General features: G+C 42.6%; 1 long non-coding RNA gene across 2 annotated transcripts in view; it reads left to right on the forward strand.

The window, feature by feature from the left end:
• LOC310839824 overlaps positions 1-20,804 on the forward strand; it is a 117,710-nt gene that overhangs the window by 84,224 nt on the left and 12,682 nt on the right. The window contains exons 3-4 of one of the 2 annotated variants that reach the window (XR_014561673.1): positions 16,197-16,297; positions 17,613-17,695. The exons of the other annotated variant lie outside the window; for it this stretch is intronic. This is a non-coding gene — a long non-coding RNA (uncharacterized lncRNA). Of the gene's footprint in view, positions 1-16,196; positions 16,298-17,612; positions 17,696-20,804 lie in introns of those variants that run through there. 2 annotated transcript variants of the gene reach the window in all.

Consider the following 20,804-nt stretch of genomic DNA (forward strand, 5'->3'; position numbering starts at 1 on the left):
TTCTGGCTTATTTTGTGATTTTAAATCTCTCCTGAGCTTTTCTCAGCCAAGGGTACTAGCCCCAAACTTAGATCTTGGCACCCAGGAATTCTTTCTATATTTTTTCTGCACCAGCAGAGCTTTCCCCAGTCTGTCCAGGCTCCAACTCCATGTCTCATGGAAGATTTAAGGTTTCTTTGATTTTGGCTAGAGGCGGCCGCACCCCTTCCCATAATGTTCTCCACATTAGCCCACTGACAGTCAAAGAGTTGTATTCACTACTCTTCCATTTCCAGAAACCAGCTAAGTATGACATAATTACAATGCAGACATGATGACTACCAAAAAGACTCACTTCTGCCCCTTTCTTGTTCTTGGAGTTGAAAACGGCAGGCAATATTGGTCATACCTGAGTGTTTTGGGTCATAACCTGTAAGCAATATGCTGGCAGTGCAGTTGAAAGAGGATTTTATATTTCCCACTATAGGCTATGTTTCTGAACTGAGCTGGACCTACCCTGGATGGGGCCAAATTCTTCACAGCCTCTTCTCCTCCCAGGCTACCTGTACTCTGCCATGCAGCAATTGCTCATTATTGTAATGCAAACAGCAAGCAGCCTATGATCTATTGACTCTCCTATAGTGCTTGATTTCCACAAGCAAGCCCATTGAATTTGATTGCTTGCTTAAGAGGCAAAGACAATCCTCATGAGTGGGAGCTGGCAAGCTAAGCTTCTTGGATTGTAGCAACGGCTTGGCAGGGGCTGTCTAAGATTTCGGTCTACTGTGGTGTGCTTAATTAGGAGGCTTCTCGTTTAATAATAGGGAATAAGAAGCAGGGCTAATAAAATATCTCCTCTGTTGCCCAGGTGGGGTGAATTTTATGGGCACAGGGAAGTGGAATAATTTCTCATTAGGCGGGATAAGGGGTAAAAATAACAAGGGAAAGAAATTGTGAAGGTGATTGTGCACTATGATAGCAATTAAGCAGGAAACCCAATAGGTGCCAACTAAGCAGGTGGTTTCTTTGTTTTATTTTTCTGTTTCAACAACCAAAGAGAAGGATGTTTGTTAGAGTAATGGTTCCCAATTAGCTTAGTATTGTTTTTCAAAAGCTAAGCCTTTTGAAAATGTTGGTATCTCTATAGTAGTTTTTGTTATGTGAATAGTGCCACAGACCCCTGGGTGGGTTACACAGACCCTTTGGGGTCAGTGGACCACCAACTGGAAACCACTGTATTAGAGGAATGTGTCTAAAGTGGCTTCAGTGGCAATGAACCCTTTTACTCCAGCTGATTCACCAGCTTTGGCTTTTTCCTGGACCAGGACAGCCTGACCACAGTCTTATATGTTCTGTAACCTCCTACCTCGATTACTGTACGATTATTGATTATACAGGGCTACTCTTGAAAGCAGCCTAGAAGCTGCAATTAATGCAGAATGCTGTTGCTAAAGTGCAGACTGACACTTTAGTACATTACCATCTAATACATGACCTTTGGGATCTTCATTGGCTGCCCATACACTACCTGGCCCCATTTAAAGCGTTGATGTTGAACTATTAAGCTCAAAGGGTTTGGGTACCTGGTGGAGCACTTCTACTTATAACAGTTTGCCCAGGCTTTGAGCCAGTGTGGTGTAGTGGTTAAGAGCGGTGGACTTGTTATCTGGTGAAACGGGTTCACTTCCCCATTCCTCCGCATGCAGCTGCTGGGCGACCTTGGGCTAGTCACAGTCTCTCAGCCCCACTCACCTCACAGAGTGTTTGTTGTGGGGGAGGAAGGGAAAGGAGATTGTTAGCCGCTTTGAGACTCAGGTTAGTGATAAAGTGGGATATCAAATCCAAACTACTCTTCTTCTTCTTCTTCTTCTTCTTCTTCTTCTTCTTCTTCTTCTTCTTCTTCTTCTTCTTCTTCTTCTTTGCTGGTCAAGAGTGTCTCAGTGTTTGGGGATGTAGGACAGGGCCTTCTTGGTCATTGCACCCTGGCTGTGGAACTCCCTTCCCCAGAAGGTGCAGATGGTTACATCCTTGATGAGCTTCCTTCACCATTTCAAACATAATTGCTTGCTGAGGCTTATGGTGGACTTGGTTAAGCCTGCTCTGGATCACAGGAGTGCTTGGGGAATCTGTATTTTTTTTACTTGCTCTTTGTGGTTTTCAACACCATATTATGTTGGTTGATGGTTTGCTTTATGGAGTGTTATCGGAGATTGCTTTGTGACCACACGGTGGTGAAAAACGGTAGACAAATATTGGAAATAAATGATGAATAGGTTTTGCTGTCCTCTCGCCCTTCCCGTGATTCTGCTCCTGACTCAAAAAGCTGTGTCTTCAGGTTTGCTTAGGGGGCCTGTATTTTTAAAACAAATGTTGGCAATCCATGTGCTATTGGCAGTAATTCTGACATCAGCATGTCCCTTTTTTGGCCTGCTGAGCACTGGCCTGGCCTTACTGCTTCGTGGGGATGGGCCTGTTTGCATTTGCAGGGAGAAGGCCAGATGTGTTGTGCATTCATAATTAGTGATTTCTTTTTTCCTAGTTATAAAACACGACAATATTTAAATTCATCGTTTGTGATTTTTTAAAAAATTGTCATCTCTTCTGCTTCTTATGTAGCGGAGAAATTTTATTTTGCATTCCATGCATGCATAGCACAAGGGTTTCCACAAGCTAGCTACTTGGGGAAGTGGTCATAGCTCAGTGGCAGAGCATCTGCTTTGCATGCAGAAGGTCACAGGTTCGACCCCCGAGTGGAAGAGGTTCCTGCCTACAGAGCCACTGCCAATGGCCTGATACAGCATAGGTTGGTTTCCTGTGTTATTCACATAGATAAATAACAGCAAAAGTCAGCATAGTCTGATAGGCTGCATATTTAGGAAACTTGAGTTCAAATTCTACCTTACCCACAGGCTCACTGAGTAGTCGTGGCTAAAGTCATTGTCTCTGAACCCCATCCTCAGCTCTCTTTCCTAAAATGGAAATGTGTCCTGAGAAGCTCACATAAGGGTTGCAAAGTGCTTTGAATATTTAAAGGGTTTGAATATTTAATTGTGACTACGAACTGAGATTAAAAATTGTGGAATTCATAAAGAAGATTAACAGCTAACACGCTAGAGGAAATGTAAAAACAATACTTCACAGAGATCCTTCGGTTTTAATAGGGAGGCCTGATTTAGCAGCTGTATTATTGCCCTTCTATTTATGAGGATTTCTTATGTGACCTTGGTCAAGCAAGTTAATGTACAGTCACTTGTGCTTCCATTGTGCTAAAATATATTATTGTAAATTGTCAGACACACTCAAGTACTTTGCCGAGGATTTGTATAGAGCTCCATCTGTTTTCACGGGAAGTTATTTCCTATTTTGCCCTGGAGCCTATAGAATTTCAGAGCAATAGTCATTAAACATACCAATATGTGTCTGTAGTGAATATACAGTTCGTTTACATTCTAAACATTTTATTGAGAGGGTTCTAGAGATGTAAGAGCTCTCATTCTATGTAGTAGAAAAAATACATCGAAATTCCGCAGAAATGTAGCATTGTTTCTGCCCCTGAAACCTCAGGTCTATTGGATTTTTTTGCTAGATATTCAGTGGCCCAGGGATAGACAACATGGGGCCCTCCATATGTTTTGGACTGCAACTCCCATCATCCTCTACCACTGGCCATGCTGAAAGGGGCTGATGAGAGGTGTGGTTTTAAACATCTGGAGGACACCACACTGGTTATCCCTGCAATAGTCACTTGGTAGGCCCTGATTATTTGGAAACATTCCTTTCTGGGGGTCATATGCCAGGGGTTGGTGGGGCCAGAGACATAAGTGTCCAGAGGAATAAATGTGAATATTTAGCCCCTTTGTCTGAGGCTTCCCAGCCCCTTCTGTAAGCTGTTGAAAGATCTAGAACTGTATTCCATAACCATCCTCAGTCCTGTTTCGTCATCATCTTCAGTTCTTTTTACCCTTTCAAAATGACAGCTCATTTCATGGTGAAGTTGAAAACAACAAGCACACACACACACAGATGACTCTCGTCCTCTCAATTCCCTGCTTCACAGCCTGGCGAGAAAATAAGGCACCATATGGAATGTCCAATAAATTCCTGACAACTTCATCTCTGAGAAGGTGGACAAGGGAACACGGGGATCTGCTATCCTTGACTTAATCCTGACCTACAAAGAAGAACAGACTGAAGAAATAGAAGTGGCAGGAACCTTGGGGGGAGGTGGCTGTGTCCTCTTGGAAATGGGGACAGCAGGCGATGTGAAAACTCAGCATAGTCAGGCATATAATCTGAAACTCTGGACAATGGGCTTCAGAGAGCTCAGAGAAAAGTTGGATAGGATGCCATGGCTAGATATTCTGAGGGAGAAAAGCATTCATGAGGGATGGGTGGTTCTGAAGAGCAGAGGGGATGCTTGTCAGATCTGAAGATGACATGCATGAAACTTACAAGATGAAATTCCTCAGAGATGCATGTGAAGGAATCAAAGGCACAAATACAGGAGGGAGAAGATTTGACTTGGCAGCAGTACATGTATAAGGGATCTGGGTGTCTTAGATTATCGTAAGCTGAACATGAGCCGGTGGCATGACACAGCTGCTAAAAAAAAGTGAATGAAATCTCAGGCTGAATTGACAGGAGCTTAGTGTCCAGATCTTGAGAACGAATCATTCTGCTCTGTTCTGTGCTGGTCTTTTAAAGATGGACATGAGCAAACGAGTGTGTCATCTGAAAGACAATTTCTAAGTGAAACAGTTGAATGAGTTAAATATAGAGAAGAGAAGAAAGGGAGACATGATAGCTGAATGGCTGATGGAGCAGATTTGTTCCAAAGCTGGACTCTAGAACCAACTTACAGGAAGAAGAAGAAGAAGAAGAAGAAGAAGAAGAAGAAGAAGAAGAAGAGGAGTTTGGATTTTATATCCTGCTTTATCACTACCCGAAGGAGTCTCAAAGCGGCTAACAATCTCCTTTCCCTTCCTCCCCCACAACAAACACTCTGTGAGGTGAGTGGGGCTGAGAGACTTCACAGAAGTGTGACTAGCCCAAGGTCACCCAGCAGCTGCATGTGGAGGAGCCGAGACGCGAACCTGGTTCACCAGATTAAGAGTCTACCGCTCTTAACCACTACACCATACTGGCTCTTAGAAAGGAGAATAAGGTTCATGAAGGACAGGCTGCCTTGGGAAGTGGTGGGGCCTTCTTCACTTGGTGTGTTTAAGCAGAGACTGGGCATGGATGCTGTAGCTGCATCCCACATTGCAGACCCTACATTGAGCTTGGGATTAGATGATCTTCATGGTACCTTTCAATTCTATGATTCTATGGATCATTTGTCTGAGATCAGTAAATCAATCTCAACTACCTTGGTAAATCATATCAACTCATTACCCAGTAGCAGGGTGGGGATAGCTTAGTGTATTTAAGTAGCAAAACTGATGGCTTTCATAGTCCACCATATGCAATCTTGTGATTTCACAGAGCTTGCTACTTTCTCTGTCCCTCAAGACTGGAGAAAGCTGATCTCCTTGATAAATAACCGGAGCTATAAGCGTTGCAAACAAAATCATTTCAAAAAATGCTGATGGGCCAGGAATTCTGTTCAAGTTAATGCTTAAAGTGGGACATAAAGAACATTCATATGCCCATGTAAAAAGGCTTGAGAAGGTGGTGGTGTGAGAGGGGCTTGTTCCTTTTGAATGGCAATTGGATGTTCAAGATCATTGTTGGATGAAAGTCCTTCTGAAGCTGAAGGCCTCTTCCAGACTGTCAGAACTTTGTGGATGGGATTCAGCAGCATGCTAGCAAGCTCAGGTTGAGCAGTTGAAGTTGGTTTGGTGCCCTTGCAGAACAATCAGGCTACTCAAGAAAATCAGACATTTTACAGTAAGAAAAGCGATGGTGAAATGCATGGGAGAGAGTGGAATAATATTCACTTAATGTAAGATTGTGATTGATCTGCAAACAAATTCGAGTTAATGCTCTTCAGCTGCTCCCTCTAGGTCTGTGGTTTGGTCTGCCCTTTGAATCTTGAGGCCGCTTTGCAGTTACAAAGGAAACTGAACTTTGTGGTTCTAGAGGTGAGAATGGAGATTGCTTTAGCCATTTCCCCTCCGGCATGGTTTGAAGTTGGGCTGGGCCCTGGACATCCTGTGTCCTGATGAGGAGCTCCTACAGGTCCAGAGCAGTTAATATCCTGCTGCTGATGATTGCCATTGTTACCAATACCCACCGATGACCAATTCCCTGTGTTCTGTCTAGACCACACTGCAACTGGCATCATTCCACTGTTACCGATGTCATTAGTGCAAGGGCAGACCAAAGCAAAATAATAAATAAATAAATATCAACCACCTGTATGAAAGTAATGCACAAAATGCTCACTGACATCTTGGCTCCCAAGATCGCTAACCCCCAAACCATGTAAAAGATTTTTTTTTTTTGACATGTAATATATACTTTGAATGCAAAATGGTAAGCATGTATCTTTCTTCACTTTCTCCGGACCTGTGACTAATGGGTTTATAATTTGTGTGGAGACCTTCTTACTGTATTTGAAATATTATTGATTGCCCATTGCCTTGAGTGGTTTTTAGCAGAAAAGCAATGCATAAATTTCATAAATGAATAAATATCTTGCCAATAGGAAATTATATTACTGTAGAAAAAGAACACACAGTGTGTGTGTGTGTGAGTGTGTGTGTGTGTGTGGGTGTTTATAAATATCAGTAACAGAAGCACAAAACTTCCAAAAGCATACACAAATCAATAAACTAGACCACCTTGATGCAAACCACGTCATAAGGCATGGCTTTTCATTATCTGTACTGTAAATGATTTCCTGTGCCGCTTCCTTTGGAACAGGGAGCTTTCTCCATCAATCCAATTAAACTAGCCATTTATTTCTGAGCTGCTTTTATGCTCCAGCCCAGCACCATGGATCTGTATGGTTGACAAGAGATCATGCCTCATCTTCCTTTGAAGTGAAGAATGTTGCCTGCTACAAGAGGGAGTGCTTTGGTGGGAAGGGGGGTGGGGGGCAGACATCTGCAGGGCACCACAGCACTGGCTACTCCCTGCACCTTAGCATCTGCCACCTGAGGCAGCTGCCACTCTTTGCCTCATCGCAGGGCCGACCCTGTTAGTAGTGACCTTTGAGAGGAAGGACAGGATATAAATTTAATAAATAAAGAAGAAGCAACCAGCATTCTAGGACTGAAGACAACTTGCAGTCTTGACTTGAGAGCCAGCCTGTGTAACAGATTAATATAACCTTTGCCGATCAGGCACAGAGGAAAGCATAATTCATACTTCCTAAGAGCTAAATTTGCATTAACGACAGTTCTGTCATCTATCAAAGCTTTTATAGAATCAGTAGTGAAATGCCTGTCATGATGACGGCAGGGAAGGTGGAAAAAGGTCAGGTGAATTGTGTTGTGGCCCCCTTTAGCACAAGCCAACAGTTGCCTACTCTAGGGGTTAAGGAGAGAGGTTTTGCTTCCCCCGCCAGTTGTTTTCTGGATTGCATCCTACAAAACTGAGTAGGAACTACTGGTGTGTGAAGGACAAAGCATTGGTTTGCATTGAGGAAGTGGGATGGGATGACACCTGCCATCAGCACCAGACATCCTTGGACAGCTCCCAGATCCTGGGCAAGGTCGGCTGGCACTTACTCTGGCCCTCCTTTCTGGGTCTGCAAGCCCAATCAATTTCCTGCAATACCTCTGGCGATGCATCATTCCAGGGCACTGTGGGGAACCTAAATGGCCACCTACTGCTCCTATAGCCACTGCCAGGTAAACTTGCCAACATAGCCACAATCCCACCAGAGAACCATTTACCAAGGGCCCTGTGAAGCCTGGAACTAACTCTGGGTAAGATGCAAACACACTTCCCCTCAGTCTACACAATGCCAGGCATAAGAGATAGGCTCACTACCACCCCCAACTTTGTATCTGTAGCTTTTTGTGAATGATGTGACCTGGGTTGTTGAGATGGTGTTCCAAATGGTATTCTTAGATATGCTGAGTTATGGCTGGGCAAGTTAATTGTTTATGAGCTGGCTGTGATGCATAAGCTCATCTCCCTGCTACAAAAGCAATGGTCTGGTGTTGACAGGCAGAGAGATTCAAACATAGCCTGGGGTAGAATGCTCTCCTTGCGTCTCACCCTCAACAAGGGTTAGAATGATCTGCCAATTTCATTTCTCATTTTCCAAACCCGTTCTCCACATTTCTGCAGCAAATTGCATTTTTTTTTTTTAAAAAGAATGCTCAACATTTTTCTGTTAATTTCTAATTATTACATTTTTTCCTGAAGTTTTGACTAATGCACACATTTTCGCAAGTGATTTCTCATAATATAATTCATTTTTATAAACATTTATAAACATTGATTGAAGAACTGGATCACAAAATTCAGATATGTGGAAATTTTGAAGTATCGCCATGCTTCAGTTCTCATACTATTTTGGGAAGTGCAAATTTGACAAATTCTGCTGCTGAGGGAAGTTGGAAATGGCTTCCTCCATATTTCTGTTTTCTTTAGTGCTAAAAACAGTCTACCTCCATTCTGTTGCTATTTTCTTGGGGTAATTCAAGTTCATACCAGAAATTTAGGTGTGTCCAATGGAAGTGCCTTGAAGCAATCTCTCACTCTATTGGAAGAAATCCATGAAAAACCAAAACCCCAAACAAAACAAAAACCAGACTTTTTGCAGACAGGAAAGTGACAGGGAATGCACTGAAAAGTGTGGGATGAACAGATGATTCATAGGGAGACCTGTGAGCACCCTGTAAATGCACCAGGATGAATCCTCACTGTCACATTACCACTCTATAAACAAATGTGAACAAATGCTCTATAGTCTAATCAAATCAAGAGGAATGCCACTACCCACATATTCAATTAAGAGTTAAAGTCTTGATTAGGGCTATGCCAAGCCCCTAGTTCACCCCAGGGTGAGTGCATGCACACACATGCATAGGGCAAGGGGTGCCAACTTGAATAAGTTGGTACTTATTGGTAAGTTGGTAAGCCCTGCCCTATGACACATGCATCAACTATTTTATTGGGGGGCCCAAAGGGACCTCAGCCCATGGAGTTGGCTCCTGTGCATAGGGCACACACAATAAAGCTCTGTATTCTCTAAACATTTGGCCCTCCACATATTGCTGGACTACAACTCCCATCATCCCTGACTACTAGCCATGCAACATCTGAACGTTCCTCACAGCTGCTCTACTCTGACTAGTGGTGGCTGTTTAGGGTTTGGGATTTTTGCACAGTCCTATCTAGAGATGCTGGGGATGAGACCTACATGCCCATAATGTAGGGGAAAGTTATAGTCTTGTAGAACTTAATGAAAAGGAGATGCATCATTCATTTCATTTCATTTCTATACCACCCTATACCCAAAAGTCTCAGGGTGGTTCACATAAAATATAAAATACATACAAAATACATACAGTAAAATCAAAACAAAACCAGCAACCCAATAGAAGACCCCCCCCCCCAAAGAGCCAGCATTTTAGATCTTATGGCCAGCATGACTTAACCGCTTCTGGCTCAACAGGACACCATAACAGAAACCAGAGCGCTCATAAGCCTGCAGTTTAGATCAGCATCCCCCTGTCTTCATTTAACAAAAGGGTGGCATGCCAGAGGCTGTTTGTATTGCTGCTGAGCCTGTAATGGTGGTTTGGTCTGCATGCACAGAAGCTGCCTTGCCAATATCGAACTACCTGCTTTGTTTCATAAAGCTTTCCAGGCTACCTTGAGTAATGAAGGTGCTATTAAAAAAGAAGAAGAAGGGGGTGGGAGAGAAGAGCCATGTTCTATTCAGGAATGGGGTGTGTGCGCACACCAGGACTACTGAAGGCGCATTGGCAGAGATCTGTGAGATTCCGTTATTGCTTTAAGAAGGACGTTTGCAGTGCAGATCTGAGTGTGGGCGCATTGCGGGTACTTGGCAGATTTATGAGGTGGCCTGTGTCTAGAGATACAGTGGTATGGTGAGTCGCGTTGGCTGGTGTATATTTTGAATAGCTGGAGTCGAAATCAGTCCCCAGGAGCACCAGACTCTTCCAATATAAGAAAACCAAAGCAGCAGTACTTGCATACCAATGTAAAACCCTGTGTTTTGCTCACCTTTGCTTACAGTAATATGCTTTGCCAGTGCAAACTGGACCTGTGGCAGAGAGCACTTCTCCCTCTTCCATCCCACCTTTCACTGTGGATTGATTTACCCTTTCCTAGCATGCCTAATTTATCTGTAACAAAGTCATTATAGAACAGAAAGGGTGAAGTAGCGCTCTCTCTCTCTCTCTCTCTCTCTCTGTGTGTGTGTGTGTGTGTGTGTGGATAGATAGATAGATAGATAGATGATAGATAGATAGATGATAGATAGATGATAGATAGATAGATAGATAGATAGATAGATAGATAGATAGATAGATAGATGATAGAGTGATTGTGTCTGGCAGCAGCCCTCATTTCCCTATGTGGGATGAAATGGATGCTGCTTATGTGCAAGATGTCTATACAACTGACGTGATATAGTGTGCTCAGAAACTGCAGTGCCTGTGCAATATCTGATAATGAGACAGGGAAGGTACAGGTGGGAACATAACATCAACCAAGGGTATCAAACATAGGGCCTAGCAGATCTTGAGACATGTGTCACATAGAATTTTTTTCTCTTTAAAAACCACGAGTTTTAGTTAGAAGTCCTAGTTAGATTGCAGGAGCATCTTGTCCTAGAGAAGGACCCAGTCCAGCAATGGATTTTCTTCTTCTGGAAAAATCTCAAAAAAAGGAACACACACACACACACAAATTAGTTTCTGTAAATAAACTCATATATGAGCAACAATTAATCCTCCAACAATTAATAATTAAACCCTTTTCTCTACTGTTTTGGACCCCTTGTTTCAGAGGGCAACTCACATAAGGACACAACCAAGCTGAAATGTTATCTTTGCATTTACTAATAATTTTCAGGATGTAATAGCTTGTATTCTTACCATGTGGGAGCACATCTGCAACTTTACTTTGCCATACCAAAAGAGAAGGGATTTCAGGGAATGATTCTCCTGATAATAATAAATGTTTATTTCCTAAACCAAAAATGTCTGCCTTTGTATACTTCATAGAGAGAATACAACTTTAGTATTTCACGTAGGCGAGGGGGGGGGGAACCATCACAAAATTCTCAACAGCAGGTTTCATGAGTCTTCTAAAGCTGCTGTGGATCTCCATGGGCTGAAAACTGCCTGTGGGAAAAGGAAGGCATGCTGGCAACCCCTTTGCCTTTGGTGCATGTTTTGCAAGTCTTCCATAAGGTTGAGGGAGAACTGAAGCCGGATGCTGCCTGTACTCCTGGAGCCTTCAGAACTTCAGAGGTTCAGCCTGTTTTAGTGTTATTAGCCGCCCTGAGCCCGGCTTCGGCTGGGGAGGGCGGGATATAAATAAAATTTATTATTATTTATTATTAAAGAAGGGGAAGGAATATTTTTTTATATAAATAATTTTATAAGATGTGTGTCCTTGTTTCTCAATCTGACCCTTTTACATGGTTTTGCATGTTTGGTGGTATTTTATGCATTGTGACTGGCCATTATTTTTATTGATTATACTTTAGTGATTCTTTATGGCAAAGGTTAAGTTTAAACTGTTTAATTATTTGCTCTTCTAATTTTATTGTTTACTATTATATTCTAATAAATTATTAAATACTGCTTTATTTGATATAGCTTTATTTTAAAGTTATGTTTTTATTTTGACTTTTTTGGGTAACGGTTCATATTGTGTATTTTTTGAAATAAATTTTCTTTGATTTTGCAAATATAAATTTATAGTAAAACCAAATGCATATCCATATAGAGAGATATCTCTGAATCTTGAGACTTTCCCCCGCTCCCCACATGGGTCCTATTTTCATTTTTTTTTTCACCTGCATATTATTTCATAGTCTATATTTTATATCTAGTCATATTGTCCATAGTATTTGTTACATTACAAGTGGAAGTAAAATCCTGCTAATGTTTTCATCTGCTTACAGTGGTCTCCTAAGTAAATTATAATTTTTCCCATTTATAATTCCCCCCCCCCCATTGTAATGGATCATATTGTTATTAGGTTTGTAATCTTTGCTGTCTATTTTGTTGTTTCTTCAGCTTGTAAACCACCCTGTGTAGTAATATAGAAAGGCGATATACAAATTAAAAATGCCCCTGTGGCTCTGGGCACAGAGAAGCAACTGAACACGTTTTTCTCCCTTGCCAGTATTATATAAATATACATGCTAGGTTTATCCTGCCAATAATAATAAAAAAAAATTCCAGGACACACAGGGCAATTCTATATCTCCTTATTGCTCCAAGATATAAATCCTGATATAACATATTCAGTTGCGAGATATTGTGCTGCTATGATTGGCATATGTCAGAGGTCTAAAATTGAAGGTTTGATTTACATGTTTTATGTGTTTTTATCTTATGCTGGTTTACTGTAATTGAGTGAATGAGGCTGTGTACACACTGCTTCCGCAGTTGCCTTATTGCCTATCTAGCATGTTTTATTTATGCATGGAGGTGTTTTTACCTTATGCTGGTCTATGGCTGTAATAAAGATTTGGATTGGATTGGGAAATTAAAAGTGAAATATTTTAAACTTAATTCTGGGCAAAAAGCCCAGAATTAAGTTTAAAATATTAACTGATGCTAAAGAAAGAGGGGGGTTTGCCCTGCCAGACTTAAGGTTGTATTATGAATCAGCAGCTTTCTGCTGGCTGAAAGATTGGCTGCTCCTTGAAAACACTGATGTGTTAGATTTGGAAGGATTGAACAATGCTTTTGGATGGCATGCATATCTGTGGTATGACAAGGTTAAGATTCACAAGAATTTCAAGAATCATATTGTAAGGAAAGCAGTGTTTAATGTCGGGACAAAATATAAAGACTTATTAGAAAATAAGACCCCAAGGTGGTTATCACCTATAGAAGCTAAAGCTGTGAAAAGACCCAATATGGAGGTCAAATGGCCGAAATACTGGGAGATATTAGAAAGAGATGGTGACAATTGGAGATTGCAGAGTTTGGAGAAACTAAAAGATAAAGTGCGAGATTGGCTACATTACGCTCAGATTAAAGAGGCTTTTAAATTGGATAAAAAGTTAGGATTCCAGGTGGAAAAATCGAAACTGGAAACAGAACTGTTAGAACCTAAGACTAAGGTACTTTCAAGAATGTATAACTTGTTGCTGAGGTGGAATACACAGGATGAAACGGTTAAATCAGCTATGATAAAATGGGCACAGGACATTGGGCATAACATCATGTTTGCTGACTGGGAAAAGTTATGGACCACGGGTATGAAGTTTACGGCATGTAATGCCTTGAAAGAAAACATTATGAAAATGATATATAGGTGGTACATGACCCCAGTCAAGCTAGCAAAAATATATCACCTGTCAGATAATAAGTGTTGGAAATGTAAGGAAACTGAAGGAACGTTCTTTCACCTCTGGTGGACTTGCCCCAGGGTTAAGGCCTTCTGGGAAATGATATATAACGAGCTGAAAAAGGTATTTAAGTATACCTTCCCTAAGAAACCAGAGGCCTTCCTTTTGGGCATTGTTGGCCAGAGGGTGTTAAAGAATGATCGAACATTTTTCATGTATGCGACAACAGCAGCAAGGATATTTGTCGCTAAATATTGGAAAACTCAAGATTTACCCACCCTGGAAGAATGGCAGACGCAACTGATGGACTATATGGAGCTAGCAGAAATGACTGGCAGAATCCGAGACCTGGGAGAGGAAGCAGTGGAAGAGGACTGGAAGAAATTCAAGGACTACCTACAAAAACACTGTAAATTATATGAGTGCTAAGAAGGATGAGGGATTTGAAAATAACAGGGCACCATAAAATTTGGTGAAAAGACTGTGAAAATGAGTGAATTTTATGAGAAAAATAAATTTTGAATAAATATTATGGTAAGATTAGATATTTAAGACTTAGATAAAAATATTCAAAGTTAGGGACAAAACATCGGAAAAGTGTACAATAAGAATGGAAATAAGGTGATAAATTGCTGGTTAAAGTTTTATAAATTGGGAAAGTAGGAGCGAGAGACGTGAGGAAGTCCAAAAAATGAAGAAAAGTTGGTTAAGGTACGATGCTAAATCTTATGTTTGTTTTTCTTTTTTTGTTTCTTTTTTGCTATGCTGTCTTTTTTCTCTATTGCTATATAAAAAACCTCTTAATAAAAATTTCTATAAAAAAATAAAAAATAAATATAAAAGTGAAATGAAAAAAAACGAAATGAAATGAAGGAAGGAAGGGATAGGGCTTGCCAGCATACCAACACTCTCCCTTGTACAGTATTAATTGCATGAAGTAACAGAACACCTGACTAGGGCTATGGAACGGGGCAGTGGTGTATATGGGACTTCAGCAGTGCCCTCTGCGATGCCAGAATACCACCTCCTGCCTTCTGTTGCTCATCTTTGTTGCAGTCTCCCCTGCAGCACCCTCTCGGCTCAGCCCCCAGTGCAGGCAAACTGGTTGCACTCCCCTAAAGCCGCCTATGCGAATCAAATTGCTGCACTTCAGATGTTATGAATCGCAACTCCCACCATCCTTAATGGTCTTGCTGGCTGGGGTGGATGGGAGTTGGAGTCCACAGGGGGTGGGGTGAGCGGCGAGTGTCCCAGGGGGGCGTGGTGGTGATGTCACTCCACTCAGAGATGACACCTAGGGCACACCACACCCCCGCACCCACTTCCTCTGCCAGTGGGAGTCCACAACATCCAGAGGGCCCCCTTGGGCTATGCTGGTGGTGAAATTTCCATTTATCCGCATGAAACAACTGTCGGACATGCAGATGGATGTAATAGGACATAATGGATATAATGACCGCTCCCCGCTTAAAACGGGGGGGGGGCGCCCTTTGTGTGGACGCGTGCAGCCCCTAGATCTGGAGCGGCTCCAACAGCATAGGCTTGGCTTTGCCTTCCCTCAGGTGGGATACCTGGAGGTCTCCGCCTACTTCAGTCAGTTGTCCAATCCCACCTGGGGGAAGCGTTGCCAAGGAGTCCAGGCCAGGTAGGGGAGGGATTACCTGCCCACACAATAGAGGGAGGATCTTACCTGGGAATTCTCACTTGGCTCCAGAGCTTCTCCCACCCTACCCACCCTCAGTTAATGTCTTATTTTGCAGGTTAATTTTTCCTCACAGGTTTTGCAGGTTAACTTTTCTTCACATGTATGCGGGCACTGCTACGTTAAGGTCGCTGTTAAAGGGCCGGAAAGGAATTTCCCTGCATTGGCAGGTTTTGCCTTTCCCGTAGCAAAATGTCACAACTTTGGCAGTATCAGGCCTTGGGCGGAATCCTTTTGTCCATCTTCCTCTTTGCGGCGGCGATACCAGGATTCCGCGTTAAAGGGGTTTTCTGAAGGGAGGCTTTGACCGTACGCCGAAAGGTCGTCATTGCTCTCCCCTGCGGCGGCGGCGTTACGGGGGCGGCTATCTCTGCTTGAACATATGTTCTCCAGAGCCGGCCCATCCCCCCCACACTGGATAACCCTGATGCTCCCTAGGTCCCCGGTTGGGGACTGGGGAGGGAGAACGACCAATGCCTGAGCCAAGGTCTACCCACATTTGAAATTTAATAAAGTTGTGGCCAATTTAATCCCATAGCACGTTGTCTTGAGTCATTATTCCACATGACGGGGGGACCGCGCGGGATCTGGGGACTCCGCCTGTCCACGCAATAGGATTAATTGCCCATCAGAATTGCCCATGCATGGGAACAGCTCTGAACACACTGACACCATTTTAAGCACATGGGAACTGCACTCCCAGAGCTACAATTCCCAGCACCCCTAATTCTTAAATGTGGATGCCGCCCAAGTTGGCATCTGATGAAGAGTTTGGATTTGATATCCCGCTTTATCACTACCCGAAGGAGTCTCAAAGCGGCTAACATTCTCCTTTCCCTTCCTCCCCCACAACAAACACTCTGTGAGGTGAGTGGGGCTGAGAGACCTCAGAGAAGTGTGACTAGCCCAAGGTCACCCAGCAGCTGCATGTGGAAGAGCAGGGAGTCGAACCCGGTTCTCCAGATTACGAGTCTACGGCTCTCAACCACTGCACCACACATAACATTTCATGAATTCTCCCCTTTCTCTGTTTCTCACTTGCCTCCTCAGGGACCAGCCCTTACGACTTGCCTTGACCCTTCCACTTGCCAGAGGTAAATGTGGAACAGCCGCTCCTTGGAAACGCGATTCAGAAAGCTCTGGAAAACAAGGTGACTCAACAGAAACAAATGAAGTGGAAAGCTCTAAGTGGCAGTTCATGGCTGTTTTAAGCATAAGTGGGGTTTTTCAAGAGCAGTGGGATAATCAGTCAGTGCTTCTCCTGTGAGCTTCAATTATACTAACAGAGCTATAACCTGGAGTGATGCAAGCTGTATGGAAATGTGAATAACCAGTGCAGGATGACCTTCGTTTCCAGGGAACAAATACATTAACCCCAGTTCCATCTGGCAAAAAAGAGAGAGTGAGCGCTGCCTCTTCTCCACTTGCTTTTTGAGGAGTATGAAAATTGCTCTTCATACATTGCGCTTCATCACTGAAAAAACAAAGTTTTTGCACAATTTAGATGTTCCGTACAAAATTCTCATCTGCCCTTTTTCAAGCTGACCTGCAAATGAAACTTTCAAAATTCAGCTCAGCTTTACATGCCCTGATTGTGAAATCATGGCAATCATTATTACAGTGGTACCTCGGGTTACATACGCTTCAGTTTACATATGCTTCAGGTTACAGACTCCACTAATCCAGAAATAGTACCTCGGGTTAAGAACTTTGCTTCAGGATGAGAACAGAAATCGTGCGGCGGCGGTGTGGCAGCAGCAGGAGGCCCCATTAGCTAAAGTGGTGCTTCAGGTTAAGAACGGACCTCCGGAACAAATTAAGTACTTAACCCGCGGTACCACTGTATACTGTTTTTAAAATTAAATTCTTACTATATTTTTTAAAACCAAACATGGAGGGTTATGGTGGGGGTGGTAACACTGTTTTCATCAATACCTTTTCTATGCACAATGTAGAATGAGAGAAGTAGGGACATAGAAAGCTGCCTTCTATTGAGTCGGACCATTGGCCTATCTAGCTCAATATTGTCTACACTGACTGTTGGCCATTCTCCAGAGCTTCAAACAGGCTTTTCCCTCAGTGGGAAGTGGATTTGGGACCTCATGCATGCAAAGCAGATGCTCTACCACTGTGCTATGGCCTTTCCTCCATAGCATGGGATACTCTGGACTGTACCACTTCAGACATAGGTTGGAGATGCCATATTTTTTAATGCTTTCCCACATACAGAGGTCCCTGCACATAATAAATAAGCAGACAAGTAATGGGGCTTTCTTATTAGCATGTTAGTTTTCTACATGGAGGGTGTCTTCCCTGTGGACCAACATTCAAAAGCAAGACTTGCCATTGCCTAATTTTCTGTGCTATAGTTGCATGACCACCTTTCACTGCAATTGTAGAAATATAATATCTCCAAGTAGATATATTAACACAATTAACCTTTGGTTTTTTCATTTGTCTCTGAAGGTTTTCCCTGTTCATCTTTTTTGCTGATTCACAAATGATATGTACTCCCTTGATCTCTATGTCTCCCTCTCCTACCTTGACCCTACAAAAAACTGTTCAGATACTTTCCATCATAAATCCTCTGATTTGACCCAGAACAGGACTGACTGTTCCTGACGCACATATTCACCCCTCCTGCAGAAGATTGTCCCATATAGTATGTTGTGTTCACCTCTTTTCACTTCATGTTCCCTCTAAGCAACAATACTGGCAAGAGCAGACAGTGAGGAGAGGCATACAAATCAGGAAGCAGCACAAAAATAGGACACTGGGGCCCTATGCAGGTATTGAAAGCCTCACACAATTAGAAGCTTGTGTGGGGAGAGCAAAGATGTGTTCCCTGCTGTCTTCCATACATTGGAAGCAGAAGGTCTGCAGTGGGGAGCTGCAGACTTCCCACATAATTTAGAACCTTAAATCATGGGTGCTAACTTGCAGGGTTCTAGAACTGCATTGATTAGTTGGGTTAGCAGAACAAAGTTGTGAGGGAGTTAGATACAAGTCTTAAGGGGAGTGGGTGGCGTTGTGGTCTTAACAACTGAGCCTCTCGGGCTTGCTGATTGGAAGGTCGGCGGTTCAAATCCATGTGATGGGGTGAGCTCCCATTGCTCTGTCTCAGCTTCTGCCAACTTACCAGTTTGAAAGCATACCAGTGCGAGTAGATAAATAGGTACCACTGCAGCTGGAAAGTAAACAGCATTTTCGTGCGCTCTAGCACTCATCACAGTATCCTGCTGTGCCAGAAGTGGTTTAGACATGCTAGCCACATGACCCAGAAGGCTGTCTGTGGACAAACGATGGCTCCCTCAGCCTGAAAAGCAAGATGAATGCTGCAACCCCATAGTCGCCTTTGACTGGACTTAACCGTCCAGGGGTCCTTTACCTTTACCTTTACCTAGATGCAAGCCTTACATTACCTTTCAAGAGGGGTGCTTCCACACTAAGGATGCTTTCAGAGGTGGGGATTATTGCATCAGTTTTCCCAATTATAATGCAAGCACTTCTGGCCCAGGTACTATTACTCCTTTTACACTGTATTTACACTGTTGCATCATAGGTCTCTGGCTTTTTGATGGAAATGCTGCCATGACATACTATGTTTTAAATGGTGTGAAGAACTGTTAGGCCAGAATATCACCCCAAATTCCTTGTTGGAAAATTTTGACCCCAAACTCCTGTGATTTTCTGGAATGCAAGCAGATTTTTTTCTGGAAGCAAATAAAACAGAAATGAGTGTGCTAAATTTCCACTGGTTTTCCAGAAGTGGCTTTTACATTATGCAGAAGATCACATAAAACATGGAAAATATCAGTTAAGGAAATATTGATAAAATGGAATAAACTGTTGTCTGAATGCAGCCTAGATGTTCAGTTTGGAATAATCACATTTGGAACATGCATTCTCCACCATGGAGCATCTTCATGACACAATTGTCATATCATTGCTCTTTTAGATCTCACCCATGTTTTTTCCCTTCAAGACAACAGAAAATCCAGCATTTAAAAAAAAGAAGAAGATAAGAGGAAAGCAATCTCCAGAGGCGAGGATGGCTTTTAGCACTATAATTTCTGAAATGTGTGATTTTGATCTGTGCAGTGACATTTCGTAGGTTGAGTGCTATGTCCACACCTTTTTCCATCCCTGTCTTGTGTTCAGTTCCACCTCTCTTACTTTTCTTCCTGTTCGTTGGAAGCATCTGGCCTGCCAGAGTCATGCAGGGAAAAGTTTCCCTTCCTTTCTTTTTTTACAGTTTCAATCCAGAAAACTGGCCTCCCTTTCTCCTTCCTTTTCCCTAAGCAGCCACTCATTTTCTGTGTCTTCTGTGCCTGCACCCTTAGCTGATTTTTCTTCTTTACATTGCTGTACTATGCCCACTTCCAGCTTTGTAGAGATTGCTCCATTAGGCAAATGGGGCCCTGCCCCACCAAGCACAGTCTGTGCTCAACCATCCTCCACATGCCTGCCTCCTTACTCAGGAGGCAGGAAGGAGGGTGGGGACAAAACCAGAATTAGTTGGCTCTGCCTATTTCTGGTCCTGCCTCCACCTGCCATTGGCTCTGGCTCCACCTACTGTCTTACCAGTCCCAATGGGCACTAGCTTCCACTGCACTAGCTATATTAGGAGCATCTGGCTGACGAACAGCTCAGCTGAGAGCATGGCTGTGGTGGCAGCAAGGAAGATGTGGAGTCCAATGAGAGGAGCAGTCAGTCCCCAACCCATCAAAGGATCCTCATTTTCTCTTTGGATTGAGGGACAAGCCCTGTTGCACAAGCAGAAATACTTGCACTGATGGGATGTTGACTTAGCACTACATTGGCTACAAGCCTCTATCTTGCAAAAGCAAATTGTCATCCCCTTTTCTTCTACATATCTTTCGCTTTTATTTCCAGCCGGACTTTTAATATATAAGGTGGCTTGACAAGCTAACAAGGAAGTCAAGCTTCAAGCAAAGTAAAACAGGAACAGTGCAGTTTAAAACCATTGAAAGCCACTTCAAACATTATATTATTAGCAGGTACACATTAAACACACACTCATTATGCATACCCGCTTAGTATCCTTTCTAGTCACTTCACATATTTAGCTTGCATAGACAATATGGATACATGAAAGAAGGTACGTAAATTAATATAAGATTCAGCCAGCTTTTGAATCTGGTTCAAGATCGCATCCTGATCTTTAGCTCAGTAGTGGAAAACATAGAACCCTTTTAGTTTCTGTCTAATTATCAGCAAGTGGTGCTTTTATTTAATATTAAAATTATTAGTCATTAAAAGGTTTCCTTATCACTTCCTCCATGGTTGATCCCATCAATGTAACATTCACAACCTTCTTCCACATAAATGGATCACATGTTACATACTATGGGAAATCGTAGCATACACTCTGCTAGGGTGGGCATCACTAGTGTGTTATATAATCACTTGATTCTCCACCTGAAACATAAGCAGAAGATAGAAGCATTATTTGGACTAGCCTGAGAGCAAGCATTGAATGGAAGCAGCAGTGTTGCCCTATAGGAAACATGTAAATGGGTGCTCAGTGTGTACTCCTTGTGGTTCTACAGCATGTAAAGTTGATGTGAAACAGCTTCATGAAATGCGGTATATGTGCTGAGAGATATCAAGAACGGTACTGATGTAACTCCAGTA

Source organism: Podarcis gaigeae, assembly GCF_964106915.1.
Source record: "Podarcis gaigeae genome assembly, chromosome: 2".
NCBI lineage: Eukaryota > Metazoa > Chordata > Lepidosauria > Squamata > Lacertidae > Podarcis > Podarcis gaigeae.